This window comes from Pan troglodytes, chromosome 21, assembly GCF_028858775.2.
Source record: "Pan troglodytes isolate AG18354 chromosome 21, NHGRI_mPanTro3-v2.0_pri, whole genome shotgun sequence".
Classification (NCBI taxonomy): Eukaryota; Metazoa; Chordata; class Mammalia; order Primates; family Hominidae; genus Pan; species Pan troglodytes.
The window spans coordinates 25,290,980-25,310,947 of NC_072419.2; the positions used below are offsets into that span (position 1 = coordinate 25,290,980).

Genomic DNA, 19,968 nt, shown 5'->3' on the forward strand with positions numbered 1-19,968 from the left:
GAGCCCAGGAGTTTGAAACCAGCCTGGGCAACAAGGCAAAACCCTGTCTTTACAAAACAAACAAACAACAACAGAAAATTAGCCCACTGTGGTGCACACCTGTAGTCTCAGCTACTCAGGAGGCTGAGTGGGGAGGATGACTTGAGCCCAGGAGGTCAACGCTGCAGTGAGCCATGATTGCACCACTACAATCATGGGTGACAGAGAGAGACCCTGTCTCAAAAGAGAGAGAGAGAGAGCCTGGGTGACAGAGCAAGACCCTGTCTCAAAAAAGAGAAAGAGAGAGGAAGGGAGGGAGGGAGAGAGAGAGAGAGAGAGAGAGAGAAAGTGGCTTTGATGCATTCTTCAGTATGTCCATTGCATTTTTCAGCCCCAGAATTTCTGCTTAATTCTTTTTAATTATTTCAATCTCTTTGTTCAATTTATCTGATGGGATTCTGAATTCCTCTTCTGTGTTATCTTGGATTTCATTGAGCTTCCTCAGAACAGCTGTTTGAATTATTTGAAAGGTCACATATCTCTGTATCTCCAGGATTAATTGTTCGTGCCTTATTTATTTTCATTTGGTGAGGTCATGTTTTCCTGGATGGTCTTGATGCTTGTGGATGTTTGTTGGTGGCTAAGCATTAAAGAGTTAGGTATTGATCATAGTTTTTGTGGTCTGGGCTTGCTTTTACCCTTTCTTTTTGAGAAGGCTTTCCAAGTATTCAAAGGGGCTTGGGTGTTGCGATCTAAGTCTTCGGTCACTGCAACCATATCTGCTTTAGCGGCACCCCAAACTCAGTAGTGCTGTGGCTCCTGCAGACTTATAGAAGTACTGCCTTGATTGTCTTGGGTAAGATCCAGGAGAATTCTTTGGATTATCAGGCAGAGACTTTTGTTCTTTTTTTTTACTTTCCCCTAAACAAATGGAGTCTCTCTCCCTGTGCTGAGCTGCCTGGAGCTGGGGGTGGGATGACACAAGCACCGCCGTGACCACCACAACAGGGTCTACACTGGGTCAGACTCAAAGCCAGCACAGCACTGGGTCTTGCCCAACGCCTGCTGTGACCACTGCCTGGTTACTACCAATGTTCACTTAGGGCCCCAAGGACTCCTCAATCAGCAGGTGGCAAATCCAGCCAGGCCTGTGTCCCTCACTTCAGAGCAATGAGTTCCCCAAGCCTGGGACCAGCAGAGATGCTGTCTGGGAGCCAGGGCCTAGAGTTGGGAACCTTAGGAATCTACCTGGTGCTCTATTCTACTGTGGCTGAGCTGGCACCAAAGCCCAAGACAAAGTCCTTCCCACCTTTCTCTTTTCTTTCCTCAAGCAGAGGAGTCTCCTCTTATGGCCACCATTACCACAGGCCCGTGGTAAATAGTGTCTGGCTATTGCTGATGGTCACTCAAGACCCAAGGGCTCTCCAGTCAGTGTGTGGTGAATGCTGTCAGTCCTGAGACTCTCCTTTCAGGGCAGTGGGCTCCCCTCTGGCCCAGGGCAGGTCCAGAAATTCTGCCTAAGGGCAAAGGCCTAGAATCAGCAGGCCCAGGAGCCTACTTGGTTCTCTACTCCACTGTGGTGGAGCTGCAAGAAAAACTCCCCTTTGCTCTTCCCTCCTTTTCTCAAGCTGAAATAGGCTTTCCTCACAGCCACCACAGTTGGCAATATGCTGATTGACACCTGAAGCCAGTATGGCTCTGAGTCTCACCCAAGGCCTGTGGCGAGTACTGCCTGGCTACCACTGCCAATTATTCAGGGTCCAAGGGCTCTTTAGTCAGCAGGTCATAAATCTTGTCAAGACTGGGTCCTTCCCTTGAAGGTCTTTAAGGTCTGGGCTGTGTCTAGAAATGTCATCTGGGAGCTAGGGCCTGGAATGCCTATTGCCTTATCTACTGTGGCTGAGCTGGTGTCCACATTGCAAGACAAAGTCCTCCTCACTCTCCCCTCTCCTCTCCTCAAGCAGAGAGAAGTAATCTCTCCTGGAGTTAGCTTCTCTGCCTGGGGTTGAGGGAGGACATGCAAATACTCCCTCAGCTGTTGCCTCCCTAAGTCATGTGCACACCAAGTCCACTGACTCCAAGCCCAGCACAGCATCAAGACTTGCCCAGGAATTACAGTCCTTGTGGCTCAGACTGCCTTTCAAGTTTATTTAGAACCCGGAGCAATTTAGTCCACAGTAGCGAGGCTTGCTGGAACTCAGGTTCCAACCGCTGGGATGGGCGATTCTCCTCTGGCTAGGGCTGGTCTAAAAGCTGTCTCCATAAATGTCAGCTGATTTCTGCCCAGTGTTGCTTTGCACTGTGACAGGGCAGCACTGAGTTTCAATGCAAAGTGCCATAATCACTGCACTCTCCCTCCTCTAAGTGCACAGATTCTCTCTCCGCACCATGTGGCTACTGCCAGGGGATAGAGGAGGGGTGATAAAGGCAACTCAAGGCTGTCTTTCCTACCCTCTTTGGTGCCTCTTTCCTTAATATGATGTTTAAACCAGGTATTGTGATCATTTACCTGATTTTTGGTTTTTATGAAGATGTCTTTTTGTGTAGATAGTTGTTCAATTTGGTGTTCCTCTGTTGGGTGTGTAAAAAGTAAAGTAGCGGTTCCTCTTCCAAGACTTTCCTCCCCATTTAACTAGTAATAAATAGTGACTTATCTTAGAAGCAAAATTTATTCAAAGACCTGTGCTAACATTTTTAAATATCTGCTAGCCGAAAAATTACTTCTCTTAGGAGGTCAAGCCAAGCAATTAAGTTAAAACATATTAAACAAGTTTGAAGAGGAATTATGAAATAAAAAGAGGGGGAATTATAAAAAGTAAAGTAGAGGGTCCTCTTCAAAGACTTTCCTCCCCATTTAATTAGGAATAAATAGTAACTTCTCTTAGAAGCAAAATTTATTCAAAGACCTGTGCTAACATTCTTAAATATCTGCTAGCTGTGATAAATAAATCAATGTACTTTATGTTCTTAGCTCCCACAATTTAGCCTAAATATGCTGGCATGCTTATTCTGATCCAAGCAAGCATTAGCTCATAGCCTGTTCCTCTTCCTTATTTGAAGGTGTTTTTACCTTTCTCAGCATTCCACAAGTTACTTCCTCCTTCCTTTGTTCTCCTCTGCCTTTGCCTCTTTTTAAAAAGTTCTAAGTTGCCAGCCAATCGGGACAAATACAGACTGTGAGGTCCCGTTCCAGCCAATGAAAACCAGACACAGCAGTAGGGTGGATGCATCAGATTATAAATAACGCTATCTCCTTTGTTCGGTGTACTCTCGTGGCAAAACTGCTGGTGAGTGTACCCTTTCTGCAGAAAGTAAAAATGGCCTTGATGAGTAACTTAAATTTATGTTCAAGTGCTATTTCTTTATGGTACTGGGGAACAAGCATTTCAAACAGGTGGGGGAACGATTGCTGGAGACTTCTATTTGGCCATCTTGCTTTGCCCCTTCTTTCCAGAAATCTAGGTTTTAACAAGCCTCCAGCTAATAGTAATGTGCCTAAATTTTGAGAGCCACTGCTTTAGTCTATTCCGAATAGGAGAGTGGCAAGCATCACATGTCTGAGTCTACCAGTGGTCTCAATCTAAGCTGCATATTACAGCCACCTGGGGAAGTTTTGAAAATCCTGGTGCCCAGGCTGCATCCAAAGCCAGTGAAATTTCGTAGGTGGCTCTGATGATCAGCTGAGGCTGAGAACCACAGGTGTACTAGATTTTACATTGTGCCTTCCACCTTATAAAGCTCTTCGATCATGCCCTTCTTCCTTAAAGCCATAAGGATAATGCACATGGGAACGGTATCTTGCATTTGAAAATGCTCTAGCAGATGTTACTTTTTTTCTGGAACAGATGTGTTCCAGAGAAGATTCTTCACCACTGCACAGATGAAGCCACCTAGAAGGCAACTGACTTGCTCAAGATCAAAGAAAGTGACTGGGCCATGGTTCAAAACTAAGAATCCTGGGGCTCACTAATTTGTTTGTTCATTCATTCATTTATTCAACAGTCTATGTTGGCGACTGTGCTAGTTTCTGGACACATACGGACAAATGTCACTGAGCCCTGATGAAAGGATTTACAGTCTGCTGAGAAAATGGATGGACAGACAGACACACAGCCACAACAATGTGGAGAGTGCTTATGTACAGGTGGCAACAAGGTCTCCTGAGATGATCCAGCAAGAATTCCCAAGCCTTTGGTGGAAGGGATAGCTGAGGAGAGTTTCCAGGGAAGCTTGGTTGGTGGTCTGGGACATGTGGGAGATGTCCAGGCAACACCAGACAGCTTATATCAAGGTGTACCTAGAGAACAAACCTGGAGAAGCAGAGTGTTCTGAGAATCTCAAGGAAGGCCTAGTACCCAGACATAATGCCCCATTCAAGACCTTGCAAGTCTTTTTCATTGTAGTCTTATTGTCCATTAACAGGTTATTCAGTTACATTGGAGCAGTATCTGAGGGCAATGCCAGCACTCCAGACCCTGCACCATTTTTGGTGGTATTCCAGAGAAAATGGGATTTGGTCTAGGGGTCTTGTCTTCCTTTTCTGGGCCAAGCACAGGGATAGGCTTTGCCTTCTCTGTGGTATAATAAATGGGGTGGAACCCAAGGAAATTGTTGGTGGGGGTTGCTCGGTATGTGAAGTGGGAAACTTTATGCCCCAGAGCTCAGCATTACCAGAACCAGGTCTGGCTTCCGTCCTGTGCAAGTTATTAGAGGCCTGACCCTTTCAAGCCATTTGACCTCTGCATCTCTCATATTTGTACGGCGGCTATGCCTCCCTCAATGGTTTGCTGTGAGACTTCAAGACAATAATTCGTGTGAACAGGAACAGCGAGATACCAACTGCTTCACTGATGCTGTCACAGTGGAGGGAAGTAGGGGGCTGGAAGTGGACGACTGTGCTCGCTATGGCTGTGTTCTCTCCAAACCCTTGACTCCAGAAATGTGTTTCACTAGCTGTGGGCTGAGGGCAGATCAGGAGTGAGAGACCATGAGAGGGGCCTGCTGGGACTCCCTGGCCACGCAACTCTATTCAGTTTTTGGTTTTCTTTCTGGCACACATTGATGCAAGTGTTGCTGCTGAACAAGGAAACAGAAATACCTCGTGGATAACTGACGGCAAATAATGTTCTCCTCACATTTCTTACTACTTCCTGAAGAGGGCTGCTTCTGCATGAGGACATGGAAAGAGGAAGCCCTCCCTGCCCAGAGGTGGATCCCAGAGGGAGCCAAGCAGTGGCTGTGCTTTGATTGGAGAGTGACGACCCTGCGCATAATCATTGATCCCCCCAACTCCGGCACCCATTTGGCTCCACCTAGAGTGGGGTCAATTTCCTTACACAGGCTGCTTCAGATGCCCCTCTTTCCCCAAGATGATGATCACCCATTTTAGCAAACTCACCACTCTGAAAATCAGTCCTTATTAACAAGAATAACAGACTGTATTTTGGCATTTTGGGGTCAACAATATGGAAGAGAGTAAAAATATGGAGAAAAATCTCTGGATATCCAGGAATGTAGGATTACAAACTGCTATGATAAATGACTTAAAAGATTACTTTAAAGCTTTTTATTTGAAAACAATTTCAAACTTGCAGAAAAGTTTCAAGAATAGTACAAAATATATCCTGTGTACTTTATTCAGATTTGCCTATTGCTGACATTTTCCTACATTTATTATTTCTTTCCACCCCCTTTGCATATATACATTTTTTCCTGAACCCATTCAAGGATAAATTACCTTCATACTTGACAGTAATTTACACATCTCATGGTTACTCACCCCTAAATACCTTAATGTGTATTTCCTAAGATTAGGGACCTCCTTTTACTAAACTATTGCATGAGTGTCAACTTCAGGAAGTTTCATGTTCTTTAATTTATTGTCTGTAAGGTGTGTAAGAACAGTAAAATGTGTGTTTCTTTTTTTTTAGTAAAAGGGTATATGAAGGCATGGAAATGTAAACTTTTGCTGAGGGTTAAAGGATTGTTTTAAGTTAGATAAGGAAAGCTGAAGGTTCAAAAAAGTGGTGGAAAAATTGTGAAAATTAATCTTACAGAAGAGGTTCTCTGTGTGAACATGTTGACTAAATTCAAAAGGGTTATAAGGTTTTTGCTTCTTTAAAATTTCTGAGTCGTGATTTTGGCAAAATAAATAACTTGTGGTAATCTGTAATTCCCAAAATCAAACTTCAGTTTCAAAATTGTCTTCCCTGGCACCTGGCTTTTCAAATACTTCAGAAGGCCCCCGAAATGTCCAGATAAGAGAGGTAAACAGGATTATTTGACATGTTCAGGTACATGGGATTGCCAAAATGATGCTCAATCTTCTTTAGGTTACATTTTTGTGAATAATACTAATATATATTCTGAAATTTTATAGGATTTCTAAAATTCTAATGTCTAAGTATATGTTACCAATTACAATTATAGTTAAGTTATTGTAAACCACAGAAATAACTAAAAGGCATACGCCGTATATGACTTTGTAACTTTACTTCATCCTCTTCATTTACATAGGGTGTGCCCCAAGTAGAGGGTAGTTAAACTCACAAAAACTCTGTAACAGGGCCTTTGAGCTCCTACGCTCAGGCCTGCTCCCACACTGTGGAGTGTACTTTCATTTTCAATAAAACCCTTCATTCCTTCCTTGCTTTGTTTGTGCGTTGTGTCCAATTCTTTGTTCAAGACGCCAAGAACCTGGACATCCTCCATCATTAACATATTGACTGTTTCTTGCAGCTGGAGTCCATTTCCACTCCAGTTTGCCCTCCGCACACGCATATACACACCCCAGCCCTGCACATGATGCTGCTGCCACTGCTGCCACTCCTACCAGTGTTTCATAGCTGCTGTGTCCTGTGCTCCATTTCTTTCCTCATCAATTGATTGTCTAACTTAGTGGCTTAAAATACAACAATTAATTATTTCTCACATTTCTGTGGGTTGGCAGTCTTGGTAGTTTTTCTGCTGGTCTCATCTGGGTATACACACATGACTGTTGTCATCTTATGATTAAGCTGGGCTGCAGAGTCCAAGATGCCCTCACTCACACATCTGGCTGTTGGCGGGATGCCTCAGTTCTCTAAATGGCCACTAATCATCCAGGAGGCCAGCATGGGCTTCCTCACAGCATGGCAGTCTCAGGTTCCAAGAAGTTGAAGATGGAAGCTGCAAGGTCTCTTAAGGCCTAGACTCAGGAAACCACACACATCACTTCCATGATATTTTATTGGTTAAAATAATAGACAAAGCCAGCCCATATGCAAGGAGGTACAGAAATAAACTCCAAGGGTGAAGTCTTGATGGGAGGGAGAGCAATGCAACATTGTAAATGGGCATGGACTCATCAGGGGCCATTATTATAATGATCTACCGTACCCCATGATCTGGTGAGCAAGAATTAACCAAAACATGCCCCAATAGGAAAAAAGCAAGCCTCTCTCAACTACAGCACTGGCATGTCAGCTAGTGATCTTTGGTGGCAAACAACAGAAATAGACTGTAGCCAACTTAAACAGAACAGCCTTCCATGAGAAGGGCGTCAGAAAGCTCACAGGCTTGGTGGAGGAGTTTTGCAATGAGACCTCAAAAGCATCAGGAACAGGGCAGCTCTGGGGGTGGGGAGCAGTCTCTGAAGCAGGGATTGATGGACAGCCATTTGAGGGGACTACCATGGGAACGACTTTATTTTTGCTGACTTTTTTTTTTTGGTCTTTTTGTCATTTGGCTCAAGATTCAGATTTCTTGGGGAGCACTGGCCTGACTTGGGACATGTTTCCAGGGCTTCGGTGGGTAAGTGGGCAGGAAACTTGATTGATAGGACCATGTGGGTGGGGAGAAGGGAGCACCCCAAAGGAGAAGATAGGCACTGTGGCAAAAAGTGGAGGAGGTGCTAGGCAGGCAACAATGCCCACTGTCTCCTGATGTCCAGCCTGTTCCTGGGGGTGCTCACTTGGATCTCTGGGGTCTGATAGTGATTTAGGAGCGATCACCTAAATCTAACTCAATGCCTCTGCTTTCACCCAATGAATGAAAACAATCATTAAAAAACATTTTTCCCTCCTACATGCAAATGTAATTTTAGGTTAATTTTGTCACACTGGACCTTTTTTTTCTCATTAAACATTGTTTTCATGGGTCTTAAAATCCTGTGAGCAATGTTTGGTCAAATAGATTCTGATTAATAAGTATCGATTTTAAAAACTAATAACTTCAAAAAACTGTCACACACACAAAAAAACAAATGGTCCACAAAACATTCTCCTTTCCTTCTGGATGTTTTATGATGCATTTATTGTTAACCAGTCTTTTACTATTAACTTAAATGTCCACTTGAAACAAACAGTTCTGAGACTTTTTCCACCACTGATCAAGACTTGGGTGGCATGTATTAGGGCTAATATTCATTTGGCCTTCTGAGATTTCTGGGCAGACTTGGTGGCCTTGCCAGCTCCTGCAGGCTTCTTGTCCACTGCTTTAATGACATCCACAGCAACTGTCTGTATCACATCATCAACAGCAAAGGGACCCAGAAGAAAACGGTTAGAGAAGCTCTCTACACACAGAACCATATCAACAATGGCGGCATCACCCGATTTGAAGAATTTGGGTTCATCTTCCACCTTCTCACCAGAATGGTGACCAATCTTCTCCATCAGCTCAGCAAACTTGCAAGCAATAAGAGCCATGTGACAATCCAGCACAGCGGCACAGCCAGTATTGATTTGGCCTTGATGGTTCAGGGTAATCACCTGAGCAGTGAAGCCAGCTGCTTCCATTGATGGGTCATTTGTGCTGTCACCAACAAGGTTGCCACAATAAGCATATTTGACAGACATGTTGTTGACATTGAAGCCCACTGTGTCCCCAGGAAGAGCTCCACTCAAAGCTTAATAGTGCATTTCAGCAGACTTCAGTTGTGATGTTGACTTGAGCAAAGGTGCAGTATCCACGCTAGGCTTGAGACCACCAGTCTCCATTTGGCCCACAGGGGCAGTATTGATACCACCAATATTGTGGACATCCTTGAAGGGCAGACAAAAGGGCTTGTTAGTTGGACAAGTTGATGGTAGAATGCAATCCAGAGCTTCCAGCAGTATGGTTCCACAGGCATGGCCATTTTTACGGGTGACTTTCCATTCCTTGAGCCAAGGCATGTGAGCACCTGGTGCAGCCTTCTGTCACCATTCCCACTGATAACTGGCCCAAATGCTTCTGTGTCTGGGGTGTAGGCAATTTCTTAATGTAGGTGCTGACTTCCTTAATAAATTCCTCATATCTCTTCTGGTGTTAAGGTGGCTCAGTGAATCCATTTTCTTAACACCAACAATTATTTGTTTCACACTCAGTGTGAGCCAGAAGGGTGTGCTCATGGGTCTGCCCATCTTGGAGATAACGGGTTTAGATTCATCAATGGAGGCAACAGTCAGGACAGGATAGACAGCCCCAGATGTTCCCGTAATCATGTTTCTGGTAAAGACTCAGTGTCCTGGGGCATCAGTGATGATCACACAACACTTGCAGGTCTCCAGTTCCCACAGGGAGAGGTGAATGGTGATGCAACACTCACTCTCAGCCCTCAGTTTATGCAAGACCCAGGCTTACTTGAAGGAACCCTTTCCCATCTGAGCAGCCACCTTCTCAAATTCTCTAAATGCCTCTTTGTCGATCTGCTTAAACTAGAGTCTGTTGTCTGCAACTAAGAACTCTACCTGATATACACATCACACACACCCCCGCTGCCGAGCTGTAAATGTTAAACAATAGGCTCTCTGTGGAAAAAAATGCCCTGTGCCATTTTGCACTCCCATCAGCAGTATAGGAGAGTTCAGGTTGCTTTGTGTTCTTGCCAGCATCTGTTTGCCAGCATGTTATTGATGTTGGTAAAAGAAACAATATAATTAAAAAAAAGTTCCAATATCATAGTGTGATTTTGGGTTGTGGGGCAAAATATTAACACACCTTTCTATTCCTCTGTCACTATTTTTACTATTAAAGAAAAGCACACTTATTTCAGCCTAATACCTCCCATTTGTTGACCCATATAGTCACAAATGGAGAATTTGAGGAAGTCTACCCCTTGAAATATTGTTTCATTGAAACCAGAGAAATGTTTGAAAATGTATAGATACAGCTTCTCTAATTGTTCCTGTGCTGTCTGCAGCGGCATGAGCACATGGTGGGCACAGCTGTCCCACCACTGGTCCAGGGTAAATCACTTTATCTCCCTGGGTTGTCCTACGAATAGGAAGGAGATTATGAATAAAGTGAATCAGGTATAGCAGTTCAACTTCAGGATCAGTCTGTAATTTAGGGTCATTTTCATGTTGGATTAGGAAGCATATTCAAAGACAAGAGGCTTATGGTTAGTAGCTAATTAACAGCCTTGATGGAATTCTTAACAATTCAGGATATTGTGCTGATTTGAAGCCGTTGCCAGCTCCCTCTGTTAATAAGCTGTGCTCTGTTCCCCCTCATCTCTGACTCCCAGAGTCTGCTGCAGAGCTAGATAAGGATTTCAGCCTGCATGCCCATCAGGGCCCAACTTGCTGGGGGCTGGAATCTGACCTCAGGACCCTCAACTTCGGTTTTTCATCTACAGGGAATTTTTCTTGTCTTACCTTCCAAGGCAATGTTCTCAGCACATGATCCTTGACATCCAGAGAAATCCTTGTTATCAGTGTCAGAGACTTTTAATAAGAGACTGGGCCCAATTTGTGCTCACTGGTGTGTGAGAAGAAGACCGAGAGCAAGGTGGGTGAAGGGGAGGCAGCAGAGCGGTGGTGAGCTCACGCATTCCAAAGAACCAAATAAATGATTCTGGATAATCTGCCGTTTCAGTATTGCCTTTTCTCCCCTCTTTAGTGCAGATGGCATGGGACTGTACTAGATCAGGTGGTGAGAGGAAGACAAGCACCTACTGAACTGCTCAGGCTGAAACATCTCATCCCCTCTGCCTCTTTAAAAGTAAATGTAGGAATTGCATTCACTCTATTGTAATCCAATTTTGAAGATTCTAGAAATAGGAATTTTGTTGCCAGGCCTCAGTAGAAGTAATTCCCTTCCCTAACAATCACGAAGGAATTAAAACAGCATGCAATGGGGCTGGTGAAGTGTGTCCTTGTAAAATATTAGACTTGGCTTGTTGTCTGGTTCTAACTAATATGCCAAACTATAGGTGTGGATATAACTTATTTCTGGATTCCATGATGGTTATTTTATTGGATGTTTTCTCATTTGTGTATCTGAATTCTGAAGTGACAGAGACCCAATTTCCCTTTGATTCTCCTCCCCACCCAAGGTTTGACCCAGTGTATCAGTTAGCTTCTGCTATGTAATGAACCACTCCAAAAGTCAGTGGCTTAGAATGACATACATTTTTTAAAATGGACTGTACTTTTTAGAGAAGTTTTAAGTTCATGGAAAAATAGTGCAGAAAGTAAAAAGAGCTCTTACACATCCTCTGCCCCCACACATATGCAGTTTCCCTGACTAACATCCAACACCAGAGTGATACATTTGTTACGATTGATAAACCTACATTGATACACCAAGATCAACCAAAATCTACAGTTTACCATAGCGTTCACTCTTGGTGTCCTATATTCTATGTGGTTGGGGCAAATGTACGATGACTTGTGTTCAGCATTACAGTATCATGTAGATTGGTTCACTGCCCTAAAAATCCTCTGCTCTGCCTATTTATCCTTCCCTCCTCCTAACCCCTGATAACCACTGATTACCACTGATCATTTTACTGTCCTCCAATTTTGCCTTTTCTAGAATATCATATATTTGGTATCCTACAGTATGTAGCCTTTTCAGACTGGCTTATTTCACTTAGTAATATGCAGCTAAGTTTCTTCTATGGCTCGATAGCTCACTTTTTTTTAAGCATTGAATATTCCGTTATCTGGATGTACCATGATTTATCCACAAACTGAAGGACATCTTGGTTGCTTCCAGTTTTCGCAATTATGAATAAAGCTGTATTAGCCCATTTTCATGTTGCTGATAAAGACATACCCAAGACTGGGCAATTTACAAAAGAAAGGTTTAATTGGACTTACAGTTCCACATGGCTGGGGAGGGTTCACAATCATGGTGGAAGGCAGGAGGAGCAAGTCACATCTTACGTGAATGGTGGCAGGCAAAACAAAAGAGCTTGTACAGAGAAACTCCCGTTTTTTAAAATCATCAGATCTCATGAGACCCATTCACTATCATGAGAACAGCATAGGAAAGACCCATCCCCATGATTCAGTCATCTCCTACCAGGTCCCTCCCACATGTGAGAATTATGGGAGCTACAAGATGAGATTTGGGTGGGGACACAGAGCCAAACCATATCATTCCACCCCTGGCCCCTCCCAATCTCATATCTTCACATTTCAAAACCAATCATGCCTTCCCAACAGTCCCCCAAAGTCTCAACTCATTTCATCATTAACTCAAAAGTCCACAGTCCAACATCTTCCGTGAGACAAGGCAAGTCCCTTTCACCTATGAGTCTGTAAAATCAAAAGCAAGTTAGTTACTTCCTAGATACAGTGGGGGTACAGCCATTGGGTAAATACAGTCATTCCAAATGGGAGAAATTGGCCAAAACAAAGGGGTTACAGGCCCCATGCAAGTCCGAAATCCAGCAAGGCAGTCAAATCTTAAAGTTCCAAAATGATCTCCTTTGACTCCATCTCTCACATCTAGGTCATGCTGATGTAAGAGGTGGGTTCCCATGGTTTTGGGTAGCTTTGCTCCTGTACCACAGGGTACAGCCTCCCTCGTGGTTGCTTTCATGGGCTGGCGTTGAGTGTCTGCAGCTTTTCCAGGTGCACGGTGCAAGTTGTTGGTGGATCTACCATTCTGGAATCTGGAGGATGGTGGCCTTCTTCTCACAGTTCCACTAGGCAGTGCCCCGGTGGGGACTCTGTGTGGGGGCCCCACATTTCCCTTCCACACTGGCCTAGCAGGGGTTCCCATGGGTGCCCCACTCTGCAGCAGACTCCTGACTGGACATCCAGGCATTTCCATACATCCTCTGAAACCTAGGTGGAGGTTCCCAAACCTCAATCCTTGACTTCTGTGCACTCCCAGGTTCAACACCATGTGGAAGCTGCCAAGGCTTGGGGCTTGCACCCTCTGAAGCCATGGCTGGAGCAGCTGAGAGGTAGGGCACCAAGTCCCTAGGCTGCACACAGAATGGGAACCCTGGGCCTTTGGAAACCATTTTTTCCCCCTAGGCCTCTGGGCCTTTGATGGAAGAGGCTGCTGTGAAGACCTCTGACATGCCCTGGAGACATTTTCTCCATTGTCTTGGGGATTAACATTTGGCTCCTCGTTATTAGGTAAATTTCTGCAGCTGGCTTGAATTTCTCTTCAGAAAATGGGATTTTATCTTCTATTGCATTGCCAGACTGCAAATTTCCCCAACTTTTATGTTCTGTTTCCCTTTTGAAACTGAGTGCCTTTAACAGCACCCGAGTCACCTCACGAATGCATTACTGCTTAGAAATTTCCTCCGCCAGATACCCTAAATCATCTCTCTCAAGTTTAAAGTTCCACAAGTCTCTAGGGCAGGGGCAAAATGCTGCCAGTCTCTTTTCTAAAGCATAACAAGAGTCATCTTTTCTCCATTTCCCAACAAGTTCCTCATCTCCCTCTGAGACCACCTCAGCCTGGTCCTTATTGTTCATTCACCTTATTGTTCATTCATATCACCATCAGCATTTTTGTCAAAGCCATTCAACAGGTCTCTAGGAAGTTCCAAACTTTCCCACATTTTTCTGTCTTCTTCTGAGCCCTCCAAACTGTTCCATCCTCTGCCTGTTACCCAGTTCCAAAGTTACTTCCACATTTTTGATGATATTTTCAGCAACATCCCACTCTACTGGTACCAATTTACTGTATTAGTCCATATTTACTCTGCTGATAAAGACATATCCAAGACTGGGCAATTTACAAAAGAAAGAGATTTAATTGGATTTACAGTTCCACATGGCTGGGGAGGCCTCACAATCATGGTAGAAGGCAAGGAGGAGCAAGTCACATCTTATGTGGATGGCAGCAGGCAAAATAAAAGAGCTTGTGCAGATAAATTCCTGTTATTTAAAACCATCAGATCTTGTGAGACCCACTCACTATCACAAGAACAAGACAGGAAAGACCTGCCCCTATGATTCAATCACCTCCCACCTGGTCCCTCCCACAACATGTGGGAATTATGGGAGCTATGCAGTCTATGCATGTCTATGCATGCTAACAAAATTACACTTGTACACCATAAATTTATACAAATACAAGATGAGATTTCTGTGGGGACACAGAGCCAAACCATATCAAAAACTGCTGTGAATATCCATGTGCAGGTTTTTGTGTGTACATAAGTTTTCAACTTTTTTGGGTAAGTGCTAAGGAGCAAAACTTCTGGATCATATAATAATAGCATATTTAGTGTTGTAAGAAACAGCCAAAGTAGCTGTTTTCCAAAGTAGCTGCACTATTTTGCATTTCCATCTTCAGTGAGTGAGAGTTCCTGTTGCTCCACATCCTCACCAGCATTTGTTGTTGTCAGTGTCTTCGATTTCTGCCATTCTAATAGATGCATAGTGGTAACACTCATTTTTTACTTTTTAAGATTCTGTTGGTTGTTCAGGTGGCCCTTCTTATCTGAACTTCTCAGGCGGGATGCCATGGTCTTGGATGATCTTAATTCTATTACTGGGGCTTTGGCTGGAACGATTGTGGCCTCATTCCATGTGATCTCTCATCCTCCAGCAGGCTAGACCAGGCTTCTTCACATGATGGTGGAAGGGTTCCCTGTAGCAAGAGGGTATGTCCAAGTAGAAAGCATTTTTCAAGCTGCTGTTTGGCTTGTTTGCTACATGAAAAAAAATGCAAGTCACACGTCTAGGCCTAAATTGAAGAGATAGAGAAGAGCTGGATTCTATTTCTTCATGGAAGGATTTGCTCTATCTTCCCCTTCTATAGCAATTGGCGACTGTGATGTCTAACTCAGCACAGAGATAACCTCTGACATTGCATCCAGTCACTCTAAATCCCCATCTAAGGGGGCACCCATAACATTAGAGATTACTTGGTGGGTACAATGTATGTTATTTGAGTGATGGGTACACCGACAACCCTGACTTCACCACTATGCAGTCTATGCATGTAACAAAATTACACTTGTACCCTGTAAATTTATACAAATACAAATTAAAATAGACAAATAAAAACAGCTTCTTTAGTTAATACAGGGAAATATTATAGAAAGGAGATTAATTAATTCTGCTTTTCTAATTATTCAGTTGGTCTTGTTCCTAGGAGGCAGTCATCATCCCCTAAAACCCCAGCTGTAGGAGCTCAGAATCTTTGGTCTTAAATGTTCTATAAAATAAAAGCAATACATTTACTCTTGCCTGCATTTCTTAACTGCTAAACAAGAAGCTTTTGAGGTTTAAGGGCTTACAATTAATTGTACTTCTTTGCCTTCCATCTTTAGAATCAGTTGAGAAACAGATACAAGCAATGGGAATTAAACATCAAAATGATACCTCTATCGCTGACAGCATTGGTCCAGAGAAAGCAGCTTGGGGTACAGCCAGACAGGGCTCCTGCTTCTTCCCATAAGGACAGACTTGGGATGCTCCATGGGAGAGGAGCCTGGGTCTGCAGAGCAGGTCCACTGGCCTGGCCAGAAAAAAGGAAAGTTGTTGCTTCTCACCTTCCAGATTATGGCAGTCAAGACAGAGGGATCAGGGAAGGGCTCAGGAACAGGGAGAAAAGGGGCCATCAGGCTGTGTGTGAGTATGGCTCCTTCTCCCACCTCTTCACCAGTCAGCTACAGCCCTGCCCTTTCCAGGGAAGGAGTGAGGAGTGAAAGGATGAAAAAATTAGGTGGAAGTTTTTTCCAAATACTTTCTATTTTGACTTTCGGGGAAATTTTTCTATATGCATATTGTGTTAACTTCTTGTTGAAGGAAAATACACAGAGGAGAGCACTCAACATGAGCAGACAACTCAGCACATTTTCACAAATGGAAGACACTTGTGTAACCAGCACCCGGAATAACAATTGAGGCATTACCAGCCCCCTAGAAGCTGTATGGGTTCTTTTTGTGTCTGACTTCTTTTGCTCAAAATGATGATTGTGAGGTTCACCCATGTTGTGTGTAGATGTGACCAGTTAATTCTCGTTGCTGTATAGTATTCCACTCTGTGAATACATTGCAATTTACCCATTCTACTGTTGACAGGTAAACTGCATCAACAGTAGAGTGGAATGCTCTGTGAATACATCTAGAAACCATGTCTAGTTTCTAGATTTGACTGATTAAAACATTCTTATATGTGTCTTTTGTGAAAATATGCAGGTATTTCTGTTAGGCATATCCCTAGAACTATCCTTTAGAACCCAGAGGTTCCACTTATAGAGATATATGCACAAAAGATGCTTAGCAATTTTAGATACTAAAAACCGTTTTCCAAAGTGGAACCGTGTCGTACTCCCACTGGCAGCATTATGAGAATTCCAGATGCCCACCTCCTTGTCTCCCAATATTTTGAAAAGGGCAGAAGTTCTTGTTCTATAGATAAGTAAAATACTGAGAGAGAGAGACAGAGAGAGAGAGAGAAAATAAGTCCCCCTATAATTGAAAAAGGAAGAATTTTCCGAATAATTTTTAAAAAGAATTTAAAAAAATGCATCAATCCATCTTATTTTTTGATACAGTTCAAAATAAGCTGCAGACAATTATTAATAACAGACGGGGCCTTTTTAGGTGCAATACCTCCTTACAAGCAGAAGAGTGATTCATGATCTAACTTGAGAAACTTGAGATGCTCTCAAAATCTCATCCAGCTCCGTGGAGGAAGGATTCTGCAGACAAGATGTTCCCTCCACAGAAATTGTGATAAAGCACCAATTAGTGACTACAGCAAAGAAGTGGGAGTGTTTAACCTTTTGGGTGCACCAACAATGTGCTCCTTAATTTGAAAATAGGGTACAAAGTGTTAGCAAGCGAAGAAGAGTAATCGTTCATCACTCAACTTGACATATCTCCTTTGCAGCAGAGGCAGGAGAAGGGATCCTCTCTGCTCCATTTATTTTGGCTTTCATCTAACTTCTCTGAGAAAGGACCAGATGCTCTAATGAGGGGTACCAGACACTGAAAATATCTGGAGATCAGGATAAAACATGCTGACAGCTTTCCCCTTGAGAAGGCTACCTTCCCTCCGAGCTCCTTAGAGCATTTTATATGCATTACCCAGCAGCAAGTCTTATTATCCTTTTTTTGCAAATGGTAGAAAAGTGATGCAGGGAGGCTGAGCTGAAAAAGCTCACTTGAGGATACCAGGGAAGCCAAATGTTCAGCTCAAAATAGAAACCGAGAACTCTGGCAAATTCAGACAGCCTGAGAAGGTCCTTTCATCTCTGGACCCTTCTGTATCTTTTTAGACAATAAGCCTTTCCCTGAAAGAATTTTTCCCCCTAATGACAGGGCTGCCAACTCTCCCTCCAGGATGTTGTAAAAAGGTGACATTTAACTGAGGAAATGGAAACTCTAATTGACTTCTCCTAAAGCAGAAAAATAAGTGGCCTGTATTCCTTCTCTTGGCCAGATGTTTGTAATTGTCCCCTTGGGATTCTACCTTGGGGGAAGCTGAAAGAGGCAAAACAAAATAGTCCACTTGAATTGGTCTCCTTACACCCACAAGAATTGTTTTTACTTCATGGTGGAAGATGTGGAGAGCCCATCCAAGAAGACAGTAATTTCAGGAAGAGGATTCCAGCTCATGTCACTAGCTGCCAGCCCCAGAATCTCTTGCAGTGATAAATAAGGAGCTTGAGGCGAACACTCCATTTTTAGATATGGATATTTGGAGGCCTGTGCTTATTTGGACCAGTTGTGTTCCTTGCTTTGGATAATGGAATTTTAGCAGAGATGATGTGAGCAAAATCTTGAAATGTGCTTGTGTAGGATGTCTTGCCCTCTTGTGTTGCAGTCATCATCATGAGAAGAACATGCCCCAGGGAGTCTGTGGGTCCAAGAAGGATGGACCAGCTGAGCTCAGCCTACATGGGCCAACCACTAGCTACTCTGAAAACATGTAAGCAAGAAATAATTGTTTACTATTGTGAGCCACTCAGATCACCACTGAGTTTTGTGGTGGTCTGTTATGCAGCACATTATGTTATAATGGACAAATATAGGGCTATTAAGAGTAGAATAAGTAGAGGAAGATTCTTAGCGTGCTGTGGACAATGCTTGCAAAAGTGCTTGGCTTAGGGTAGTCACATAGCAAGCACCTAGTAACTATGAGAGAAATGGAGCTCATCAGGTTGATTGTCTATCATATAATTTAAAGATTAGAGTGAATCGCATTAAATATTCTGAATGTCTGGACTGTCTGTTGATATCTTCCTATTAACTGACAGTAACTTTTCTCTCTCTTTTTTTTTTTTGAGACGGAGTCTCGCTCTGTCACCCAGGCTGGAGTGCAGTGGCCTGATCGTGGCTCACTGCAAGCTCCGCCTCCCAGGTTCACGCCATTCTCCTGCCTCAGCCTCCCAAGTAGCTGGGACCACAGGTGCCCGCCACCATGCCCCGCTAATTTTTTGTATTTTTTTTTTTTTTTTTAGTGGAGACGGGGTTTCACCGTGTTAGCCAGGATGGTCTCGTTCTCCTGACCTCCTGATCCGCCCACCTTGGCCTTCCAAAGTGCTGGGATTACAGGCGTGAGCCACTGCACCCGGCCACTTTTCTCTCTTTTTTTGTATCCTTTTCCCATGACTTCTTTACTGTCTCTTCCCCAATCAGTATTTTGGTATCTATCTATGACTATCTATCTATGACATCCATCTTTCTATGACTCAAACCTGGGCTGAACTATATACTCGCCACATAGATTCTGCAATTAATATTCTGCTGTATTTGTTTTATGTATATGTCTATCTATGCTTGTATACATCCATCAATCCATCTTATTTTTTGATGCTTTTCAAATAAGTGGCAGACATCAGTACTCTTCACCCCTATGGTGAATTTTGACAAATGCATACACTCATTATCCCTGAAGGTGTCCTTAGGCCCCTTTCCAGTTAAGTCTACCCCCAACTCCCAAGGTGAACTCTATTCTGATTTTTTCCCACCATAGATTAGTTTTGCCTGTTTTAGAACTTCATATAAATGAAATTGTACATGGTGTAATCTTTTGTGTCCAGCTTCTTTCATTAGCAAAATATTTTCAAGTACCTGTGTTGTTATAAGGGTCCTCATTTTAAAACGAATAATTTGACAAGATCTTTGCAAACTGATCTTTACTTTAAAATTTTGGACTTCTCTGATGTGTATGTAAATACAGTAACCACCTTTAAATTAAATAGCCTAAATACAATAACCACTTGAACTAAGCCTCTGAAACAGACATCTCTCCCATGTGTCTGTCAGACCTTGTCCTTTTGTTTTCATGCTCCCCACATCCCCCTACCTTGTTTAGCATTGATAAACATTTCAAAACTGCAGAGGGAATTTATCATATTTGTCTCAAGGGCACAGCGCTTTTGATTTACTGTGTTCAGTAAGATGCAGGGGGATAACCAAGCTCTTAGGATTAACTGCATCTGACTTACCTTCAAAAGGTCATCAGCAGTACATCCTTAGTAGGCCTCACAATAGTGTGTCCACACTACGGGTTAGTGGGAGTGATTGAAAGGCTTGGAGAGTTGTCCTTCTGGGTTTGCTCTGGTTGGGCGATCAGAGTCCATAGCACTGGGTGGGAAAACATGAAAGAAAATAAGTGAAAGTGACATGTTCCTCCAGAATAGCTAAAGGTCAGCGCTCACCCCATTCAACCACTGTATTCCCTAGACTTAGCATGAGGCGGTTTCTAAAAATCAAAGCCACACTTAGCGTGGTAATGTGGCTTTGTACCATGTCAACCCAGCTAAGCGGGAACTACGTTTCCCAGAATTCCCTTGCCTGTAGGTTT

General features: G+C 43.3%; 1 long non-coding RNA gene and 1 pseudogene across 1 annotated transcript; both read right to left on the minus strand.

Moving 5' to 3' along the window:
- Positions 1 to 7,855: 7,855 nt before the first annotated feature.
- LOC107969896 (putative elongation factor 1-alpha-like 3) lies at positions 7,856 to 9,443 on the minus strand (annotated as a pseudogene).
- A 4,483-nt stretch (positions 9,444 to 13,926) lies between these two features.
- Positions 13,927 to 19,962, minus strand: LOC100608543 (uncharacterized). The gene is made up of 3 exons (XR_129309.6): positions 19,610 to 19,962; positions 15,531 to 15,666; positions 13,927 to 14,854 (listed from the first exon to the last, which is right to left on the minus strand). It is a non-coding gene; the product is annotated as an uncharacterized LOC100608543 (long non-coding RNA).
- Positions 19,963 to 19,968: the final 6 nt, after the last annotated feature.